The 23,658-nt window shown below is 42.5% G+C and overlaps 2 long non-coding RNA genes across 2 annotated transcripts; both read left to right on the top strand.

The window, feature by feature from the left end:
• The first annotated feature begins 9,658 nt into the window (after window positions 1-9,658).
• Window positions 9,659-11,744, top strand: LOC148965109 (uncharacterized). Its single transcript, XR_016150090.1, has 4 exons — window positions 9,659-9,744; window positions 9,832-10,298; window positions 11,366-11,483; window positions 11,654-11,744. It is a non-coding gene; the product is annotated as an uncharacterized LOC148965109 (long non-coding RNA).
• Window positions 11,745-12,021: 277 nt separating this feature from the next.
• Window positions 12,022-22,165, top strand: LOC120459020 (uncharacterized). The gene is made up of 3 exons (XR_016150030.1): window positions 12,022-12,202; window positions 12,265-12,640; window positions 21,667-22,165. It is a non-coding gene; the product is annotated as an uncharacterized LOC120459020 (long non-coding RNA).
• Window positions 22,166-23,658: the final 1,493 nt, after the last annotated feature.

Below are 23,658 nucleotides of genomic sequence, written 5' to 3'. Positions count from 1 at the left end.
ACGGTGATGAGTGCATTGGAGCTGTTGTGCTGAACGTGGGTGCGAACAACATCAGGCTGAGGTTCTGAAGAAGGACTACAGGAGCCTGATCGAGACGGTACGCAACACATAGCCTGAAGCAACGATCGTGTCTGGACGGCTTCCCACTTACAGACGTGACTAGTAAGTCAAAGTCCAAATCACAGTCTTTGTTGTCCAAACTTAATTGATATGCTTTGTGTGGAACATTATATTGAAACTGTGTCTGTTCCTCGTTTAGTGACTCCTGTGGAGAGAGTACTCTGCCTGTGAGCTGCTGGATCGGGGGTCAGCGCTTGAAACATTGTATGCCGATGCTCACAAGTCAGTGGTTAGTTACTCCTTGATTCTGACTTCATTTTTTCCATGCCTTTCTTTGCCCAGGAGGACGCGATCATCTCTGGCTTCATTCAGTCCGGCACCGACACAACACCCTGGATCACACAGCGGAAGACGCGAGCCAAGACCAGAGCTAGAACCTCTCCGCCACCCGGAACCGCTTCTCCCCTCTTCGCGAGTTGGAACGCGACACCACCGTGATCATGGGCACGTCCATGGTCCGTCATGACCGTGCTGCCTCGGGTAAGGATAATGTGCGCACTCACTGCTTTCCTGATACTCATGTTCTTGATGTCGCTGCACAGGTTCCTGAGATCCTGAACGGTGATGAGCATTTCGGAGCTGTTGTGCTGAACGTGGGAGCGAACATCATCAGGCTGAGGTTCTGAAGGACTACAGGAGCCTGATCAAGACGGTACGCAACGCATTACCTGAAGCTACGATCGTGTCTGGACCGCTTCCCACTTACAGACATGACTAGTAAGTCAAAGTCCAAATCCGTTTTTGTTGTCCAAACTTAATTGATTTGCTTGGTGTGGAACATTACATTGAAACTGTGTCTGTTCCTCGTTTAGCAACGCCTGTGGAGAGACGACTCTGCCTCTGAGCTGCTGGATCGGCGGTCAGCACTTGAAACATCACATGCCGACGATTACAAGTCAGTGGTTAGTTACTCTTTGACTCTGACTTTGTCTACTCCATGCGATCATCTCTGGCTTCATTCACTCCGGCACGTACAACACCATGGATCACACAGTGGAAGACACGAGCCAGGATCAGAGCTAGAACCTCTCCGCCACCCCTACCAGTCTCGGAGATTTCGACCTGGAACCACTTCTCCCCTCTTTGCGAGTCGGAACGCGACGCCACCGTGATCATGGGCACGTCCATGATCAGTCATGTCCGTGCTACCCCAGGTAAGGATAAGGTGCGCACTTACTGCTTTCCTGGTGATCATGTTCTTGATGTTGCTGCACAGGTTCCCGAGATCCTGAACAGTGATGAGCGCGTCTGAGCTGTTGTGCTGAACGTGGGAGCGAACGACATCAGGCTGAGGTTCTGAAGAAGGACGACAGGAGCCTGATCGAGACGGTACGCCACACATCGCCTGAAGCAACGAGCCTTGCACATCTAACCCTTTCTGGGTCTTCTTTAAATCTTTTCTAGATTTTTTTTTTCTACTAAGTTTCACTAGTTGTCTTCTAATTTATTTATCTTTAAAAAAGAAAATACATTTCTAATCCTTAAGCACATCCACGCACACGCTATTTAGCTGGTGCTTAACTGTTCAATTACTGGCCAGAATTGAACAGTTAAAGCCCCACGCTGGGCGCCATGTTTTACGGTTTGTGCTTTAATCTTAACACCTTTTAACCTTATTTATTATCCTCAGGTTAGGTCGAGTAAGTCAAATCTACCCTAAATCATTAGCATCCGATTGGTATTTACAATTGTTCAGATGACTTCTCTGTGGTCAGTTTTTGCTTAAGGTTTATTAAGACTGTTAGACGATTACTTGTAATTAGCATTAGTTATTTATTAATTTTAAATATTCCAAAAAGAAAAGTTAGGCTCAAACTTAAATTCTTTATGCTCAAACTCTGGAATCTACTCCTGTGTAAGGGAAATCATTATTGACATCAGCTATGCTAATTATTTCCCATCTGTTTTCTGTTGTTATCTCGGGACGCTTGTCCCGAGAAATGGCGTTCGTCAACTTCAGTTTGTCGGAGCTGCTGTACTGCACGTGGGAGTGAACATCAAGCTGAGGTTCTGAAGAAGTTCTACAGGAGCCTGATCGAGACGGTACGCAACACATCGCCTGAGGCAACGATCATTGTGTCTGGGCTGCTTCCCACGTACAGACAAGGACAGGAAGGGTTCAGTAGATTATTTGCACACACCTAATAAATAGTAAGTCAAAGTCCAAATCACAGTCTTTGTTGTCCAAACTTAATTGATATGCATAGTGTGGAACATTACATTTGAAACTGTGTCTGTTCCTCGTTTAGCAACGCCTGTGGAGAGACGACTCTGCCTGTGAGCTGCTGGATCGGCGGTCAGCGCTTGAAACATCACATGCCGATGCTCACAAGTCAGTGGTTCATTTCTCTTTGACTGATTTCGTCTGCTCTATGCATTTCTCTTCCCAGGAGGACGTGATCATCTCTGGCTTCATTCACTCCGACACTGACACAACACCATGGATCACACAGCGGAAGACACGAGTTAGAACCTCTCCGCCGCCCCTTCTGGTCTTCGCGATCTCCACCCGGAACCGCTTCTCCCCTCTTCGCGAGTCGGAACGTGACGCCACCGTGATCATGGGCACGTCCATAGTCCGTCATGTCCGTGCTACCTCAGGTAAGGATAAGGTGCGCACTCACTGCTTTCCTGGTGCTCATGTTCTTGATGTTGCTGCACAGGTTCCTGAGATCCTGAACAGTGATGAGCGCGTCGGAGCTCTTGTGCTGAACGTGGGAGCGAACGACATCAGGCTGAGGTTCTGAAGAAGGACTACAGGAGCCTGATCGAGACGGTACGCAACAAATCGCCTGAAGCAACGATCGTGTCTGGACTGCTTCCCACTTACAGACGTGACTAGTAAGTCAAAGTCCAAATCACGGTCTTTGTTGTCCAAACTTAATTGATATGCTTAGTGTGGAACATTATATTGAAACTGTCTATTCCTCGTTTAGTGACGCCTGTGGAGAGACGACTCTGCCTGTGAGCTGCTGGATCGGCGGTCAGCGCTTGAAACATCACATGCCGATGCTCACAAGTCAGTGGTTACTTACTCTTTGGCTCTGACTTCATCTACTCCATGCGTTTCTCTGCCCAGCAGGACGCGATCATCTCTGGCTTCATTCAGTCCAGCACCGACACAACACCATGGATCACACAGCGGAAGACATGAGCCAGGACCAGAGCTAGAACCTCTCCGCCGCCCCTCCCGGTCTTGGAGATTTCGACCCGGAACCGCTTCTCCCCTCTTTGCGAGTCGGAACGCGACGACGCCGTGGTCATGGGCACGCCAATGGTCCGTCATGTCCGTGCTGCCTCAGGTAAGGATAAGGTGTGCACTCACTGCTTTCCTGGTGCTCATGTTCTTGATGTTGCTGCACAGGTTCCTGAGATCCTGAACAGTGATGAGCGCGTCTGAGCTGTTGTGCTGAACGTGGGAGCGAACGACATCAGGCTGAGGTTCTGAAGGACTACAGGAGCCTGATCGAGACGGTACGCAACACATCGCCTGAAGCAACGAGCCTTGCACATCTAACCCTTTCTGGGTCTTCTTTAAATCTTTTCTAGATTTTTTTTTTCGACTAAGTTTCACTAGTCGTCTTCTAATTGATTTATCTTTAAAAAAGAAAATAAATTTCTAATCCTTAAGCACATCCACGCACACGCTATTTAGCTGGCGCTTAACTGTTCAATTACTGGCCAGAATTGAACAGTTAAAGCCCCACGCTGGGTGCCATGTTTTACGGTTTGTGCTTTAATCTTAACACCTTTTAACCTTATTTATTATCCTCAGGTTAGGTCGAGTAAGTCAAATCTACCCTAAATCATTAGCATCCGATTGGTATTTACAATTGTTCAGATGACTTCTCTGTGGTCGGTTTTTGCTTAAGGTTTATTAAGACTGCTAGACGATTACTTGTAATTAGTATTAGTTATTTATTAATGTAAATATTCCAAAAAGAAAAGTTAGGCTCAAACTTAAATTCTTTATGCTCAAACTCTGGAATCTACTCCTGTGTAAGGGAAATCATTATGGACATCAGCTATGCTAATTATTGCCCATCTGTTTTCTGCTGTTATCTCGGGATGCTTGTCACGAGAAAAATGGCGTTCGTCAACTTCAGTTTGTCGGAGCTGCTGTACTGCACGTGGGAGCGAACGACATCAGGCTGAGGTTCAGAAGAAGTGCTACAGGAGCCTGATCGAGACGGTACGCAACACATCGCCTGAAGCAACGATCATTGTGTCTGAACCGCTTCCCACGTACAGACAAGGACAGGAAAGGTTCAGTAGATTATTTGCACACACCTAATAAATAGTAAGTCAAAGTCCAAATCACAGTCTTTGTTGTCCAAACTTAATTGATATGCTTAGTGTGGAACATTATATTGAAACGGTGTCTGTTGCTTGTTTAGTGACGCCTCTGGAGAGACGACTCTGCCTGTGAGCTGCTGGATCGGCGGTCAGCGCTTGAAACATCACACGCCGATGCTCACAAGTCAGTGGTTAGTTACTCTTTGACTGACTTCGTCTGCTCTATGCATTTCTTTGCCCAGGAGGACGTGATCATCTCTGGCTTCATTCACTCCGGCACCGACACAACACCATGGATCACACAGCGGAAGACACGAGCCAGGACCAGAGTTAGAACCTCTCCGCCGCCCCTTCTGGTCTTCGAGATCTCCACCCGGAACCGTTTCTCCCCTCTTCGCGAGTCGGAACGCGACGCCACCATGATCACGGGCACGTCCATGGTCCGTCATGTCTGTGCTACCTCGGGTAAGGATAAGGTGTGCACTCACTGCTTTCCTGGTGCTCACGTTCTTGATGTTGCTGCACAGGTTCCCGAGATCCTGAACGGTGATGAGTGCATTGGAGCTGTTGTGCTGAACGTGGGTGCGAACAACATCAGGCTGAGGTTCTGAAGAAGGACTACAGGAGCCTGATCGAGACGGTACGCAACACATAGCCTGAAGCAACGATCGTGTCTGGACGGCTTCCCACTTACAGACGTGACTAGTAAGTCAAAGTCCAAATCACAGTCTTTGTTGTCCAAACTTAATTGATATGCTTTGTGTGGAACATTATATTGAAACTGTGTCTGTTCCTCGTTTAGTGACTCCTGTGGAGAGAGTACTCTGCCTGTGAGCTGCTGGATCGGGGGTCAGCGCTTGAAACATCGTATGCCGATGCTCACAAGTCAGTGGTTAGTTACTCCTTGATTCTGACTTCATTTTTTCCATGCCTTTCTTTGCCCAGGAGGACGCGATCATCTCTGGCTTCATTCAGTCCGGCACCGACACAACACCCTGGATCACACAGCGGAAGACGCGAGCCAAGACCAGAGCTAGAACCTCTCCGCCGCCCGGAACCGCTTCTCCCCTCTTCGCGAGTTGGAACGCGACACCACCGTGATCATGGGCACGTCCATGGTCCGTCATGACCGTGCTGCCTCGGGTAAGGATAAGGTGCGCACTCACTGCTTTCCTGATACTCATGTTCTTGATGTCGCTGCACAGGTTCCTGAGATCCTGAACGGTGATGAGCATTTCGGAGCTGTTGTGCTGAACGTGGGAGCGAACATCATCAGGCTGAGGTTCTGAAGGACTACAGGAGCCTGATCAAGACGGTACGCAACGCATTACCTGAAGCTACGATCGTGTCTGGACCGCTTCCCACTTACAGACATGACTAGTAAGTCAAAGTCCAAATCCGTTTTTGTTGTCCAAACTTAATTGATTTGCTTGGTGTGGAACATTACATTGAAACTGTGTCTGTTCCTCGTTTAGCAACGCCTGTGGAGAGACGACTCTGCCTGTGAGCTGCTGGATTGGCGGTCAGCACTTGAAACATCACATGCCGACGATTACAAGTCAGTGGTTAGTTACTCTTTGACTCTGACTTTGTCTACTCCATGCGATCATCTCTGGCTTCATTCACTCCGGCACGGACAACACCATGGATCACACAGTGGAAGACACGAGCCAGGATCAGAGCTAGAACCTCTCCGCCACCCCTACCAGTCTCGGAGATTTCGACCTGGAACCACTTCTCCCCTCTTTGCGAGTCGGAACGCGACGCCACCGTGATCATGGGCACGTCCATGATCAGTCATGTCTGTGCTACCTCAGGTAAGGATAAGGTGCGCACTCACTGCTTTCCTGGTGATCATGTTCTTGATGTTGCTGCACAGGTTCCCGAGATCCTGAACAGTGATGAGCGCGTCTGAGCTGTTGTGCTGAACGTGGGAGCGAACGACATCAGGCTGAGGTTCTGAAGAAGGACGACAGGAGCCTGATCGAGACGGTACGCCACACATCGCCTGAAGCAACGAGCCTTGCACATCTAACCCTTTCTGGGTCTTCTTTAAATCTTTTCTAGATTTTTTTTTTCTACTAAGTTTCACTAGTCGTCTTCTAATTTATTTATCTTTAAAAAAGAAAATAAATTTCTAATCCTTAAGCACATCCACGCACACGCTATTTAGCTGGCGCTTAACTGTTCAATTACTGGCCAGAATTGAACAGTTAAAGCCCCACGCTGGGCGCCATGTTTTACGGTTTGTGCTTTAATCTTAACACCTTTTAACCTTATTTATTATCCTCAGGTTAGGTCGAGTAAGTCAAATCTACCCTAAATCATTAGCATCCGATTGGTATTTACAATTGTTCAGATGACTTCTCTGTGGTCAGTTTTTGCTTAAGGTTTATTAAGACTGTTAGACGATTACTTGTAATTAGCATTAGTTATTTATTAATTTTAAATATTCCAAAAAGAAAAGTTAGGCTCAAACTTAAATTCTTTATGCTCAAACTCTGGAATCTACTCCTGTGTAAGGGAAATCATTATTGACATCAGCTATGCTAATTATTTCCCATCTGTTTTCTGTTGTTATCTCGGGACGCTTGTCCCGAGAAATGGCGTTCGTCAACTTCAGTTTGTCGGAGCTGCTGTACTACACGTGGGAGTGAACATCAAGCTGAGGTTCTGAAGAAGTTCTACAGGAGCCTGATCGAGACGGTACGCAACACATCGCCTGAGGCAACGATCATTGTGTCTGGGCTGCTTCCCACGTACAGACAAGGACAGGAAGGGTTCAGTAGATTATTTGCACACACCTAATAAATAGTAAGTCAAAGTCCAAATCACAGTCTTTGTTGTCCAAACTTAATTGATATGCTTAGTTTGGAACATTATATTGAAACTGTGTCTGTTGCTTGTTTAGTGACGCCTGTGGAGAGACGACTCAACGCCTGTGGAGAGACGACTCTGCCTGTGAGCTGCTGGATCGGCGGTCAGCGCTTGAAACATCACACGCCGATGCTCACAAGTCAGTGGTTAGTTACTCTTTGACTGACTTCGTCTGCTCTATGCATTTCTCTGCCCAGGAGGACGTGATCATCTCTGGCTTCATTCACTCCGGCACCGACACAACACCATGGATCACACAGCGGAAGACACGAGTTAGAACCTCTCCGCCGCCCCTTCTGGTCTTCGAGATCTCGACCCGGAACCGCTTCTCCCCTCTTCGCGAGTCGGAACGCGACGCCACCGTGATCATGGGCACGTCCATGGTCCGTCATGGCCGTGCTACCTCAGGTAAGGATAAGGTGCGCACTCACTGCTTTCCTGGTGCTCATGTTCTTGATGTTGCTGCACAGGTTCCCGAGATCCTGAACAGTGATGAGCGTCTGAGCTGTTGTGCTGAACGTGGGAGCGAACGACATCAGGCTGAGGTTCTAAAGAAGGACTACAGGAGCCTGATCGAGACGCAACACATCGCCTGAAGCAACGATCATGTCTGCACTGCTTCCCACTTACAGACATGACTAGTAAGTCAAAGTCCAAATAACAGTTTTTGTTGTCCAAACTTAATTGATATGCTAAGTGTGGAACATTTATATTGAAACTGTGTCTGTTCCTCGTTTAGTGACGCCTGTGGAGAGATGACTCGACGCCTGTGGGCTGTGAGCTGCTGGATCAGCGGTCAGTGCTTGAAACATCACACGCCGATGCTCACAAGTCAGTGGTTGGTTACTCTTTGACTCTGACTTCGTCTACTCCATCTGTTTCTCTGCCCAGCAGGACGCGATCATCTCTGGCTTCATTCAGTCCAGCACTGACACAACACCATGGATCACACAGCAGAAGACACGAGCCAGGACCAGAGCTAGAACCTCTCCGCCGCCCCTCCCGGTCTTGGAGATTTTGACCTGGAACCACTTCTCCCCTCTTTGCGAGTCGGAACGCGACGCCACCGTGATCATGGGCACGCCAATGGTCCGTCATGTCCGTGCTACCTCAGGTAAGGATAAGGTGTGCACTCACTGCTTTCCTGGTGCTCATGTTCTTGATGTTGCTGCACAGGTTCCCGAGATCCTGAACAGTGATGAGCGCGTCTGAGCTGTTGTGCTGAACGTGGGAGCGAACGACATCAGGCTGAGGTTTTGAAGGACTACAGGAGCCTGATCGAGACGGTACGCAACACATCGCCTGAAGCAACGAGCCTTGCACATCTAACCCTTTCTGGGTCTTCTTTAAATCTTTTCTAGATTTTTTTTTCGACTAAGTTTCACTAGTCGTCTTCTAATTTATTTATCTTTAAAAAAGAAAATAAATTTCTAATCCTTAAGCACATCCACGCACACGCTATTTAGCTGGTGCTTAACTGTTCAATTACTGGCCAGAATTGAACAGTTAAAGCCCCACGTTGGGCGCCATGTTTTACGGTGTGTGCTTTAATCTTAACACCTTTTAACCTTATTTATTATCCTCAGGTTAGGTCGAGTAAGTCAAATCTACCCTAAATCATAAGTGTTCGAATGGTACTTACAATTTGTTCAGATGACTTCTCTGTGGTCAGTTCTTGCTTAAGTTTATTAACGACACTGCTAGACAATTACTTGTAATTAGCATTACTTATTTATTAATATAAATATTCCAGAAATAAAAGTTAGGCTCAAACTTAAATTCTTTACGCTCAAACTCTGGAATAGCCTTCCCGATATGGTTCAAAGCTCTGACTCGCTGTCACAGTTTAAAACTAGACTAAAGATGCATCTCTTTAGCTCAGCATTCACATACTGCTTACCATTTATTCCTCTGAATCAGATCGAATGCATTTAATACTATAAAACTTGAAGAGTCTGTAGGTTACTTGTATAGGTTGCATAGTATTTACAGTCGTTACTTTCCTGTGGGTATTGCGTGAATGATGGGTGGTTGGGCAGATATTGTGTTATTGCGGTAGGTGGTATGCCATACGGAACCGTTGCCACTGAAACGCATTTCTGCGATAGTGGGGCTCGACAGCCTTAGTCAAACAGGTTGGGGCGTATGGTTTGGTTGCAGAGAGTTTGTGAGATTGTGGTTAACATCTACTCCTGTGTAATGGAAATCATTATGAACATCAGCTATGCTAATTATTTCCCATCTGTTTTCTGCTGTTATCTCGGGCGCTTGTCCCGAGAAAAATGGCGTTCATCAACTCCAGTTTGTCGGAGCTGCTGTACTGCATGCGGGAGCGAACAACATCAGGCTGTGGCAGACGGAGGTTGTGAAGGAGGACTACGGGAGCCTGATCGAGACGGTACGCAGCACATCGCCTGAAGCAACAATCATCGTGTCTGGACCGCTTCCCAAGTAAATATCACGTGCCAATGCTCACAAGTCAGTGGTTGGTTACTCTTTGACTACCACTTCATCTACTCAATGCGTTTCTCTGCCCAGGAGGTCACGATCATCTCTGGCTTCATTCACTCCGACACCGACACAACACAATGGACCATGGATCACACAGCGGAAGACATGAGCCAGGACCAGAGCTAGAACCTCTCCGTCACCCCTCCCGCTCTTCGAGATCTCGACCCGGAACCGCTTCTCCCCTCTTCACGAGTCGGAACGCGACGCTGCCGTGGTCATCGGCACGTCCATGGTCCGTCATGTCCGTGCTGCCTCAGGTAAGGATAAGGTGTGCACTCACTGCTTTCCTGGTGCTCATGTTCTTGATGTTGTTGCACAGGTTCCCGAGATCCTGAACAGTGATGAGCGCGTCGGAGCTGTTGTGCTGCAAGTGGGAGCGAACGACATCAGGCTGAGGTTCTGAAGGACTACAGGAGCCTGATCGAGACGGTACGCCACACATCGGACAACATCTGTCGGACAACATCTCCAAGACGTTACACACCAGATGGCTAGTAAGTCAAAGTCGCTCCTTTGAAAGGTGTGTTTCTCCTAGTTCCATCTCTTAGACTGTCTCTGCCTGTAAGGCTGTCTTTTGCCATCCTAATACACGAGAATCACCCCATGTATATGCTTGTATAAAAGTCTTGCTGAATTTTTTTTAATTTTTTTTTTCCTTGGCTTTTGCTGCCATAGCTTAGCCTCTTTGGTATAGACTTATTAGTCTTTCCTTCACTCTTTAACTTATTTCTTATGTGCACATCTAACCCTTTCTGGGCCTTTTTAAAATAATCTTTTCTAGATTCTTTTTTTTCGACTAAGTTTCACTAGTCGTCTTCTAATTGATTTATCTTTTTTTTTTCAAAGGGTTAGTCCTTAAGCATATCCACGCACACGCTATTTAGCAGGCGCTTAACTGTTCAATTACTGGCCAGAATTGAACAGTTAAAGCCCCACGTTGGGCGCCATGTTTTATGGTGTGTGTGCTTTAATCTTAACACATTTAACCTTATTTATTATCTTCAGGTTAGGTCGAGTAAGTCAAATCTGCCCTAAATCATAAGCGTTCGAATGGTACTTACAATTTGTTTGCTTAATGTTTATCAACACTGCTAGACGATTACTTGTAATTAGCATTAGTTATTTATTAATTTAAATATTCCAGAAATAAAAGTTAGTCTCAAACTTAAATTCATTACGCTCAAACTAAAACAGCGAGTCAGAGCTTTGAACCATATCAGGAAGGCCCGATATGGTTCAAAGCTCTGACTTGCTGTCAAAGTTTAAAACTAGACTAAAGACGCATCTCTTTAGCCAAGCATTCACATACTGCTTACCTTTTATTCCTCTTTTGAATCAGATTGAATGCATTTAATACTATAAAACTTGAGTCTGTATGTTACTTGTATAGTTGCATAGTATTTACAGTCATTACTTTCCTGTGTGTATTGCGTGGTTGCGGAGAGTTTGTGAGATTGTGGTTTAACATCTACTCCTGTGTAATGGAAATCATTATGAACGTCAGTTATGCTAATTATTTCCCATCTGTTTTCTGCTGTTATCTTTGGACGCTTATCCCGAGAAATGGTGTTCGTCAACTCCAGCTTGTCGAAGCTGTTGTGCTGCACACAGGAGCGAACGACATCAGGCTGCGGCAGACAGAGGTTCTGAAGGAGGACTACACAAGCCTGATCGAGACGGTAAGCAGCACATCGCCTGAAGCATCGATCATCGTGTCTGGACTGCTTCCCATGTACAGACAAGGACGGGAAAGGTTCAGTAGATTATTTGCATTAATTGAATGATTAATGTCATTGTGTAATGAACAGAAACTGCTCTTTGTAAATAATTTGAATGTGTTCTGGGACAGACCTAGGCTGTATCGTGCTGATTGCTTCACCCCAGCAGAATCGGAGCGGCTGTTCTGTCGGACATCTCCAAGACATTACACGCCAGATGACCAGTAAGTCAAAGTCCAAATCACAGTCTTTGTTGTCCAAACTTGATTGATATGCTTATTGTGGAACATTTATATTGAAACTGTGTCTATTCCTCATTTAGTGACTCCTGTGGGCTGTGAGCTGCTGGATTGGCGGTCAGCGCTTGAAACATCACGCGCTGATGCTCACAAGTCAGTGGTTAGTTACTCTTTGACTCTGACTTCGTCTACTCCATGCGTTTCTCTGCACAGGAGGATGCGATCATCTCTGGCTTCATTCACTCCAGCACAGACACGACACCATGGACCATGGATCACACAGCGGAAGACACGAGCCAGGACCAGAGCTAGAACCTCTCCGCCGCCCCTCCCGGTCTTCGAGATCTCCACCCGGAAGCGCTTCTCCCCTCTTCGAGTCAAAATGCGACGATGCCATGATAATCGTCATGTCCCTGGTCCGTCATGTCCATGCAACCTCAGGTAAGGGTAAGGTGCGCACTCACTGCTTTCCTGGCGCTCATGTTCTTGATGTCGCTGCACAGGTTCCCGAGATCATGAACGGTGACCACCGCGTCGGATCTGTTGTGCTGAACGTGGGAGGGAACGGCATTAGGCTGAGGTTCTGAAGGACTACAGGAGCCTGATTGAGACGGTATGCAACACATCGCCTGAAGCAACGATGATCGTGTCTGGACCGCTTCCCATGCACAGACAAGGACAGGAAAGGTTCAGTAGTTCATTTGCACTAAATGAATGGTTAATGTCATTGTGTAATGAACAGAATTGCTCTTTGTAAATAATTGGAATCTGTTCTAGGAGAGATCTAGGCTGTATCGTGCAGATGGCCTCTACCCCAGCAGAATCGGAGCGGCTGTTCTGTCAGAAAACATCTCCAAGACGTTACACACCAGATGACTAGTAAGTCAAAGTCGCTCCTTTGAAAGGAATGTTAGACTTATTTGCAGTGTTGGGCAAGTTACTTTTAAAAAGTAATTAGTTACAGTTACTAGTTACTTCTTCCAAAAAGTAAGTAAATTAGTAACTCGGTTACAAATTTTAAAAAGTAATTAGTTACTTAAGAAAGTAACTATTGCGTTACTTTCAAGTAAAATTAAATTTTAAATGCTCAAATCTGACCCCACCTCTACCCCTATTTAACGGAACTGAAAACACATGTGCATGTTCAATTATTTATGAAAAATCGGATTTTTATAATGAAATGGACACTTAATACAATACATTAACAGAAACATGAAACGCGCATCAAAAAAAATGTTGCTGTGGGACAAAGTGAAACTAGCCTCCAATCAAATGCCATGTATGTAGATATGTTTATATAGTGGATCAATGCAAATAACACAAAAGATGTTTTGGAACTTTCGATATTTATTGCCCCTCAACAGGCCACAACTGGGCAAAATTAAGTTTGTTAAGCTGTTGAGTTATATGTTCTCATTAACTATATTATTTTATGTTTCTTACTGTTATTTTGTTTTTACTTTATGCTATTTACTGTTACTAAAAATGTGCAAGAGTTCATTGTGCGCATGTGTGAACAAATGGGGACTTTTATTTTGACTCAACTTGTGTTCCTTCCTTAAGATGAATGTCGTGCTGCTGCTCCCTCGCTCACTGATGTTATGCCAGCGCATTGAGACGAAAACTAACAAATAAATAACACAGAAATTGTATCTGGATTGTTCTTTAGAGGATGGATGATCGCAACATATTGTGCATGGACATGACAGACGGGAATGAAAACTTAACATAAGCAATACCATTTAGAGAAGGCTACTTTTGGATTATTTGAGCTCGTCGGCATACCTGTCTCTCGTTGACTGACTGGCTTGTGTTATTCCTTGTGTCCGTTATTCCTGTCCGACTATGCGTTATGATGGGTCGTTCGCAATTCATGAGCGTTAGTCGATAGTGATGATGGGTCATTCGCGGAGGAGCGTAGGTGATGATGGATCGACTTGTTTGCGAATGAGCTTTTGATGGGTCATTCACGATTCGCGTTTTTTTATTTGAATGTCGGGAGCTGGCTCGCATATCTGAAGCGCCGACTCTATTTTTTAAAAATTTAGCCTATAGATATTAAATAATTATATAATAAAAAGTGAAATATTATAGTCAAAGTCATTTAAAGAGCCGTTTGTGAGCCAAAAGAGCCGGCTCTTTTCAGAACTGAGTCAAAAGAGCCGAATGCTCATCACTACTATGCGTGCTTTAGAACACCCGCCCAACTCTACCTCTGATTGGCTTACAGTGACCGTTTACTCTACCTCAGCCAATCGTCAGCATTTATGCGCTTGTCTCGTGCTCAATGGAAGAACAGTAAAGAAGTGTGCCTCTCGCTCAGAGATCTAGTTGGTCTGATGATAATAAAAACAGCTTCATCAGTTGTTATAGTAACGGGACTCATTTTTGGCAGTAACGGTAACGGCGTTGTTAAGATGAGATGAGTAATCAATTAGATTACTCGTTACTGGAAAAAGTAATGCCGTTAGTAACGGCGTTATTTTATAATGCCATTATTCCCATCACTGCTTGTTTGTCTTTCCTTCACTCCAACTTATTTCTTATGTGCACATCTAACCCTTTCTGGGTCTTCTTTAAATAATCTTTTCTAGATTATTATTTTTTTGACTAAGTTTCTCTAGTCTTCTATTTGTTTTTTTTTTAAACCTTTTTTCTTTTTTTTTCAAAAAAAAAAGAAAATGAAATTTCTAATTCTTAAGCATATCCACGCACACGCTATTTAGCAGGCGCTGAACTGTTCAATTACTGGCCAGAATTGAAGAGTTAAAGCCACATGTTGGGCGCCATGTTTTACGTTGTGCTTTAATCTTAACACCAGTGATGGTAATAACGGCGTTATAAAATAACGCCGTTACTAACGGCATTACTTTTTCCAGTAACGAGTAATCTAATTGATTACTCTTCTCATCTTAACAACGCCGTTACCGTTACTGCCAAAAATGCGTCCCGTTACTATAACAACTGATGAAGCTGTTTTTTTTTTCATCAGACCAACTAGATCTCTGAGCGAGAGGCACACTTCTTTACTGTTCTTCCATTGAGCACGAGACAAGCGCATAAATGCTGACGATTGGCTGAGGTAGAGTAAACGGTCACTGTAAGCCAATCAGAGGTAGAGTTGGGCGGGTGTTCTAAAGCACGCATAGTAGTGATGAGCATTCGGCTCTTTTGACTCAGCTCTGAAAAGAGCCAGCTCTTTTGGCTCACAAACGGCTCTTTAAATGACTTTGACTATAATATTTCACTTTTTATTATATAATTATTTAATATCTATAGGCTAAATTTGTAAAAATAGAGTCGGCGCTTCAGATATGCGAGCCAGCTCCCGACGTTCAAATAAAAGAGTCGGCTCATTCGCGAATAGTGAACGACCCATCAAAAGCTCATTTGTGAACGAGTCGATCCATCACCTACGCTCCTCCGCGAACGACCCATCATCACTATCGACTAACGCTCATGAATTGCGAACGACCTATCATAACGCATAGTCAGACAGGAATAAACGGACACAAGGAATAACACAAGCCAGTCAGTCAACGAGAGACAGGTATGCCGACGAGCTCAAATAATCCAAAAGTAGCCTTCTCTAAATGGTATTGCTTATGTTAAGTTTTCATTCCCGTCTGTCATGTCCATGCACAATATGTTGCGATCATCCATCCTCTAAAGAACAATCCAGATACAATTTCTGTGTTATTTATTTGTTAGTTTTCGTCTCAATGCGCTGGCATAACATCAGTGAGCGAGGGAGCAGCAGCACGACATTCATCTCAAGGAAGGAACACAAGTTGAGTCAAAATAAAAGTCCCCATTTGTTCACACATGCACACAATGAACTCTTGCACATTTTTAGTAACAGTAAATCGCATAAAGTAAAAACAAAATAACAGTAAGAAACATAAAATAATATAGTTATTGAGAACATATAACTCTACAGCTTAACAAACTTAATTTAATTTTCCCCAGTTGTGGCCTGTTGAGGGGCAATAAATATCAAAAGTTCCAAAACATCTATTGTGTTATTTGCATTGATCCACTATATAAACATATCTACATACATGGCATTTGATTGGAGGCTAGTCTCACTTTGTCCCACAGCAACATTTTTTTTAGATGTGTGTACAATGTTTCATGTTTCTGTTAATGTATTGTATTAAGTGTCCATTTCATTATAAAATTCTGATTTTTCATAAATAATTGAACATGCACATGTGTTAAGTTCCGTTAAATAGGGGTAGAGGTGGGGTCACATTTGAGCATTTAAAATTTAATTTTACTTGAAAGTAACGCAATAGTTACTTTCTTAAGTAACAAATTACTTTTTAAAAATTGTAACTGAGTTACTAATTTAGCTACTTTTTGGAAGAAGTAACTGTAACTAATTACTTTTTAAAAGTAACTTGCCCAACACTGCTTAACACCTTTAACCTTATTTATTATCCTCAGGTTAGGTCGAGTAATTCAAATCTGCCCTAAATCATAAGCATTCGAATGGTACTTACAATTTGTTCCGATGACTTCTTTGTGGTCAGTTCTTGCTCAAGGTTTATTAACACTGCTAGACAATTACTTGTAATTGGCATTAGTTATTGATTAATGTAAATATTCCAGAAATAAAAGTTAGGTTCAAACTTAAATTCTTTACACTCAAACTCTGGAATAGCCTTCCCGATATGGTTCGACGCTTTGACTCGCCGTCACAGTTTAAAACTAGACAAAAGACGCATTTCTTTAGCCAAGCATTCACATACTGCTTACCTTTTATTCCTCTGAATCAGCTTGAATGCATTTAATACTATAAAACTAGAAGAGTCTGTAGGTTACTTGTATAGGTTGCATAGTATTTACAGTCATTACTTTCCTGTGGGTATTGCGTGAATGATGGGTGGTTGGGCAGATGTTGTGTTTTTGCGGTAGGTGGTATGCCATACGGAACCGTTGTCACTGAAACCCATTACCTTAGTCAAACGGGTTGGCGCGTATGGTTGGTTTGCGGAGAGTTTGAGTTGTTGAGTTTGTGAGTGGTTTTTAACATCATCTCCTGTGTAATGGAAATCATTGTGAACATCAGCTATGCTAATTATTTCCCATCTGTTTTATTCTGTAATCTCGGGACGCTTGTCCCGAGAAAATGGCGTTCGTCAGCTCCAGTTTGTATCCGGCCTCTCATGGAGACTTCAGATGCCCCAACACCTGCGATGAGAAGACTGAGAAATGCCTGTGAAGAGACGACTCGACGCCTGTGGAGAGAACTCTACGCTGGCGATATGTTATGCCCTTAATATTACATGAGTAATGAAATGTATTTTTTTCATGTACCTTTCTGTAATGCACTTTCTGTAAAGCTGCTTTGAAACAAGTATTGTGAAAAGCGCTATTCAAATAAACTTTAATTGAATTGAATTCACTTGCAGGGCCAACAGATGCAGAGCTTACAGTGGGGGAGCTTCACTGCAAAGCAGACAGGTGAGCATACAGGTACGTAATCCAAGCAGTCGGGCTGCCAGATAAATACACTCAACGGTCTGTGGAGTACAACAGTGTTAGCCTCTTTTTATGCAGTCAGAATGTGATAGAAAACTCGGGTAAGAAATGGACATCCAGCGGGTTTAGGTTCACACTTCACACAGCAAACAGTGCTGAATTGTTCAGATGAAGTGATGTGATGCACTCAGTGGGAAATGCACATATATATGGCCGTCGTCCATCTTCTGAACTGGCATTCACATCAAGAGGTCCCACAGACACAAGAGATGAGGATGGAAATTGATTTGGACTACTCATGATCTCTCACAAATGATCTTCTGTCCCATGGTTACCTCCTTCTCATTGAATCAGCCTGCTCTTTCTCCCAACTCACAGCACCGTGCCCGTTCGCCGGCCCCACTTCCTCTTCACCACGGCTCACACTTTCTCAGAGAGCACCACTCCTAAAACAATGCCCCGTTTGGTCCGTACTTCCTCCTTTTATACTCCTCTAATCGCAACAGGTCCCAATCGCGAAGCTTTACTCCCCATGCACAGCTGCCAGCGATGTTCGGCTGATCACCCCATTTTCGGGGATTTTTGCGCTACCCCGGAACTAGCCCAGTGTTCCTTTTTTTTTGGGTCTGCGATAGGCAATCACGGCGAACATTAGTTACGCTTTGTTAGGGACAAAGGTGGATTTTGTCACCCGTGGCATGTACTTGTACAAAATTTACAATTTTATATTTGTGCATTTTCCTATCGTTTGTATTCATTTTATTCCTTTCTCTTGTCTTTGCATTTTTTTCTAAGCCCGTTGTTTTTTGTTTATGATTTAATGTCTTCCATCATCTCTCATTTATGCTATTTTAATTGTTAGTAATTATGCTGTTCTATGTTCCTGTCCAATTGACTATTTTATACCGATGGGGTTTGATTTGTGTGCATCTTGACTTGTTTGACTTGAGTGGATCTTGACTTGTTTGGGTCTTGACTTGTGTGGGTCTTGACTTGTGTGGATCTTGACTTGTTTGGGTCTTGACTTGTGTGGATCTTGACTTGTGTGGGTCTTGACTTGTGTGGATCTTGACTTGTGTGGGTCTTGACTTGTGTGGGTCTTGACTTGTGTGCATCTTGACTTGTTTGACTTGAGTGGATCTTGACTTGTTTGGGTCTTGACTTGTGTGGGTCTTGACTTGTGTGGATCTTGACTTGTTTGGGTCTTGACTTGTGTGGATCTTGACTTGTTTGGGTCTTGACTTGTGTGGATCTTGACTTGTGTGGGTCTTGACTTGTGTGGGTCTTGACTTGTGTGCATCTTGACTTGTTTGACTTGAGTGGATCTTGACTTGTTTGGGTCTTGACTTGTGTGGGTCTTGACTTGTGTGGGTCTTGACTTGTGTGGGTCTTGACTTGTGTGGATCTTGACTTGTGTGGATCTTGACTTGTGTGGATCTTCACTTGTGTGGATCTTCACTTGTGTGGGTCTTGACTTGTGTGGTTCTTGAATTGTGTTTGACTTCTGTGGGTCTTGACTTGTGAGTCTTGACTTGTGTTTGACTTTTGTGGGTCTTGACTGGTGTGGGTCTTGACTTGTGTGGTTCTTGAATTGTGTTTGACTTCTGTGGGTCTTGACTTGTGTTTGACTTGTGTGGATCTTGACGTGTGAGTCTTGACTTGTGTTTGACTTGTACGAGTCTTGACTTGTGTTGATCTGGAATTGTGGATCTTGACTTGTGTTTGACTTCTGTGAGTCTTGACTTGTTTGACTTGTGTGGGTCTTGACTGGTGTGGGTCTTGACTTGTGTGGGTCTTGACTGGTGTGGGTCTTGACTTGTGTGGGTCTTGAATTGTGTTTGACTTCTGTGGTTCTTGACTTGTGTTTGACTTCTGTGAGTCTTGACTTGTGTGAGTCTTGACTTGTGGGTCTTGACTTTTGTTGATCTGGACTTGTGGATCTTGACTTGTGTTTGACTTGTGCGAGTCTTGATTTGTGGATCTTGACTTGTGTTTGACTTGTGCGGGTCTTGACTTGTGTTTTTCACTTGTGTGGATCCTGACTTGTGTTTGACTTGTGTTGATCTTGACTTGTGTTTCACTTGTGTGGATCCTGAATTGTGTTTGACTTGTGTGGGTCTTGACTTGTGTGGATAATGCTCTCTATTGTCTCTGTAGCACAGGAGCACTTTTTGAAAGAGAATTTATTAATGTCATGAAATTGATTTGACATTTGCTTTTGTATTTATGGCTAGGCCACTTGTACCATTTTAAGCCCCTTTCCCCTTGTTAATACTCATTTTGTGTTATGACCATTTTTTTTTGTCTGGTCTATTTGCGCTGATGATATTGTTTGCTATTCTTTGCATTCATTTAATCTTTTAATACTTCCATACCTCTGTTACCTTTTCCCTTTAAACTGCTTGTAAATATGCTCTTGTCCTATTTGTTTTAGTCAATTTTAGTTGTATAGTGCTTCTCAAAATAGTTTAAAAGTCTCTTTATGCCACTTAATTTTAGCCTTTGTGTTCCTTTTCATCATTTATATTGATTTGTCCTAGTATCCTCTTCGAATCCCTCATTTAAGTTTGATTGTCAAATGATGGCCGTTGTTCATTATTTCTTATGTGTTTTTTTATATTGTCTTTAAAATTTTGTATTTTTACACTTTTGTAAAAAGTCCCTATTTTTTTCCCCCATTGCTTCATGCTCATTTTTTCCCTTTTGTAGAAATGTTTTGTATTTATGCTGTTGATAGAATGTATTACATTGACAAATGTAAGGGAATACAACAGGCAATCATTTTCTTCTATACATAAATGGTTTGAAACTAACAAAAAAAAAATACATTAACTGTACTGTCATTTTAATGCATTGTAGTTTTAGGTGTTGCATTTTTATGGTCTGAAATTAAATATCTCCAACTTCTTAAATGTTACTGTTCAGAGAGAGACTGTGGGCTTTCTGAGAAGGAACATGGCATTCTTGTATGTACAGTCACTGCAAATCTTCACTACATTAATGCCTTTTATTATTTATACTTTTATAAATCTGTACAAGTAATTTGCTTTATACAACACAGTCCTGAAACTGCTGCTGTTGTATTTATGCCTTCACCTCATGTATTTAAGATTTTTTTTTATTGTCACAATGGCACTTTTTGTATAGGTGCATTTTTTTTTTTTTCCCATCTTTTGTATTAATTTCATTCCTTTTTCTTGTCTTTCCCTTTTTTTCCTGAGCCTATTTTTTTTTGTTTGATTTAATGTCTTCCATCTTTTATTAATGCTCCTGGTCTTAGTCAATGGGACAGGGACATTGAACGCTTTTAGAAAAATGGGAATGGGCATAAAAAGGCTTTACCCTGTTCTATTTTGTATTGAAAGGAACTGCGTCAAATGGTTTGTACGTTTTGCATAATTATGCACTTGTTTTTATTCTCTTACTGTCTTTTGTATGTTTGCATTAGTGGCTGTCTTATCATGCCAATTTTCTGCTTTGGTTCATCTCTGTTGTTGTGGTCACTTGTATTTCATGCTGCGATTTCATTCAGCCTGTTTGAATTTTGTTCTTCCCCTGATGGTATGGCTATCGGGTTCATGGGGTACTTAGTTCTCCACATTAACAGAAGTTAATGAAAATTAATTTTCTTTTTAAGTGTTCAACTGTTGGAATTGGTTGGGTGGGACTTGTAAAGACAAGGGACTCGTCAAAGGACTTGTGGATCTTGACTTGTGTTAGACTGACTTGTCCAGGGTTGATTTCAACCCTTCACCTCATCAATCAACTGCAGGTGCAAATCAAAGTTACTTGAGCTACAATATATAGGGGTGTATCCCACTTACAAAGACAATTTCTTTTTTCAGTTTTTTTTGTTTTTATTTGTACTAAATGTAATTTTTGTATTTATGGTTTCGCCTCTTGTTCCATTTAAGATCAATTTTGTCCTTTTATTATCCCTTTCTATTTTATGACCCTTTTGTCTTAAATAACATAAACAATAAAATTAAAAACCTAAATATACCATAAATGCATTTTTTAAATTATATATCTTTCACTGGTTTCTAACATTTTCTGTCTGCTTTTTATGTTATTGTTTGCCTTTCTTATATGCTATTGTTTTCCTTTCTTATATTGTAAAGCTTTGTACTGAAGTTGTAAACTTACTTTTTTGTATTTTGTTGCACTTGATTTTTTTAATTTCTTTGTTTTTTTTTGTTTTGTTTTTTACTTGGGTTAACAAAAGGCTTTAAACAGAACATGGAAACAAATATGGAGCATAAACCGTGTTTCTACTCTTTTATGACTTTACTTGTGCCCATATTGTGTAATTTGGAACACCATTTGTGAATCGTAACTTTTTTGCATTTTCAAAATTACTTTAAGTTTTTGTGAGGTTTATAATCTGTTTTGGTTTATTTTGTGTTCCCATTAAACAGCTGGAGGGACCGGCCAACACAGGATAGTCAATCCAGTCTGATGTCCTTCACACTCAGCCTCTCATTGATGCTGCTCCTCCCCCCCTCCTCTAGTGTCATCTAGTTAATGTGGCCTGTGTTTCTTGGCTACTTTCAGCTCTTTGGTTCATCCTTCATTTACCCTTTACACATTGAGTCCACCTTTGTGCCAAGCCCCAGACTTGTGGCGGAGCTGGTAATCTGAGGCCCAAGACAGGTCGACAGAGTGAAAGTTAGGTTGATGCTCTATCAGGTCCTCCATGGGCAGTTATTGCCCTGCAGTGCAGTGGTCTAGTCTCTGCCCAGGTCCCCATCTCTAATGGCTCCATCTGAGTTGGTTGTCCACCGAGTTGTAACTGGCACATTCACCAAAGGTCCCCCCTATCCTTTTATTGACTGTGTTTTGGCTCTACATCCCATCCTAAAGCAGCTTTGTCCACTTGACTTATTTTTGCTACCTTGTATTGTTTAACCTTGTTTTTTGTATTTCAGCACATTTTAGGTTTTTTATTTTAGGATTTTTTATAGCCCTCTATATTTCAATCAGTCTGTCTTTTTTCCTTTTGTACAGTATTTCATTTACTAACTTCTATTTAAACTTTGTTCTGTGCCCTTTATGGTCTTGTCTAAGCTATTCTACGACAGAACAAAATAAAGTTGTGAAGCATAAAAGCTTTGCCTTTTATGCCTCTGCCAGTTAAGTCCCTTTTTTGTGCCCTGTTGTAGTGATGGTTTTTACATCACCTGTTCCTTGTGGTGTTAGATTAAATTTGTAATACCCTTTATGCCTTAATGCTCCTTAATTTTTGTCTCTGGACTTATGTCCTTATCCTGGTCTCAATGGCACTTTTTGTATTTGTGCGTTTTTCCCATCTTTTGTATTTTGATCTCTTGCCTTTGCATTTGAACCATCACTGCTCTTGTCTTTGCATTTTCCCTAAGCCTATTTTAGTTTTATTGGCTTTTTATGATTGAATGTTTTCTATATATCTTTAATTTATGCTCATTGCCTTGTAAGCCATTGTGCAGTTTTATGGCCCAGTCCCATTGACCATTTTTATGCCCATTCCTATTTTTCTGGAACAGTTGTATTTTGTATTTAAATGTACTTTATAAAAGGTTTGCCTTTACTGTTTGTGTGTTTTGTAAATGCATGTGCCTGTTTATATTCTGACTGCCTTCTGTATGTTAGCATTAGTGGCTGTCTTACTACACCTTTTTCTGCTTTGATTCATCTCTATGTTCTTGTGCTGATTTTTATTTGTGCCTGATGCTGCTATTTCATTCAGCCTGTTTGAATTTTGTTCCCCCCGATGGGATGGTTGAGTTTTCTGGGTACTTGATTCATTTTCATGAACTTCTGGAAAACTGGAGATCTTTCTTTTCAAGTGTTCAGCTGCTGGACTTGGGTGGGTGGGACTTGTGTTGTACTTCAGTGGGTGGGTCTTGTCCAAGGTTGATTTTTCACCCTGCACCTCATGAGTCTATCAACTGCAGGTGCAAATCAAAGTCACTTAAGCTACAATATATAGGGATGCCTCCCACGCAATATATAGGGATGACTCCCGTGCAGACACTTTTTTTTCTTAAGTGTTTTAGTTACATTGTACTAATCTTGTATTTATCTTAATTAAAAAAGGGACAGACAAACTATGGTTTCTCCTCTTGTTCCATTTGAATTTCTATTTTATGACCCTTTTGTCTGTCTTTGCATTTATTTTATATTTAGATCTTTATTTTAAAGCATTGTTTTTATTGTTAATAAATACCTTTTAACTTGTTTCTTACATTATCTGTTACCTTTTATGCCCTTGTTTGCCCCTTCTTATATTGTAAAGCTTTGTATGAAAGTTGTAAACTTGTCTTGTATTTTGTTACACTTTGTTTTGTTTTTCATTTTAGTTTTTAAACATTTTCAAAATGACTGTAAAGTACTTGTCGGGTTATCTTTTTTTTTATAACCCATTATCCTGT

The sequence above is a fragment of the Pimephales promelas genome, chromosome 24 (genome assembly GCF_988280905.1).
Source record: "Pimephales promelas chromosome 24, fPimPro1.hap1.1, whole genome shotgun sequence".
Taxonomy (NCBI): Eukaryota; Metazoa; Chordata; class Actinopteri; order Cypriniformes; family Leuciscidae; genus Pimephales; species Pimephales promelas.
This window is presented reverse-complemented; position numbering and strand designations above follow the sequence as displayed.